Source organism: Eurypyga helias, unplaced genomic scaffold (assembly GCF_000690775.1).
Source record: "Eurypyga helias isolate BGI_N326 unplaced genomic scaffold, ASM69077v1 scaffold16202, whole genome shotgun sequence".
NCBI classification, from domain to species: Eukaryota; Metazoa; Chordata; class Aves; order Eurypygiformes; family Eurypygidae; genus Eurypyga; species Eurypyga helias.
In genome coordinates, this window is record NW_010236743.1 from 1 (window position 1) to 304 (window position 304).

Below are 304 nucleotides of genomic sequence, written 5' to 3' on the forward strand. Positions count from 1 at the left end.
CATCTTTTTGGCCTCCTCTGGACTCTTTTTTCACTTCTGTAAATTAAGAGCTGCTTCAATTCATTAGTTACATCATTAATACACGGTAAACGAGACTCGCTCGTGGGACGGGTGGGGAGGGCACGAGGGAAGGCCGAGAGCGGAAAGCAGGGCGGGCGGTTATACCCAATAACTTCCAATAAAAAAAAACCACCTGGCGTTTATGTCAAAACAGGTTGACAATATTCTTTTTGCAGAGCCCTGTACGTAACCCACCAACTCAGCCTGGTTTGCTTCCTGGTTCCACTCGGCTGCTGTCATTCCT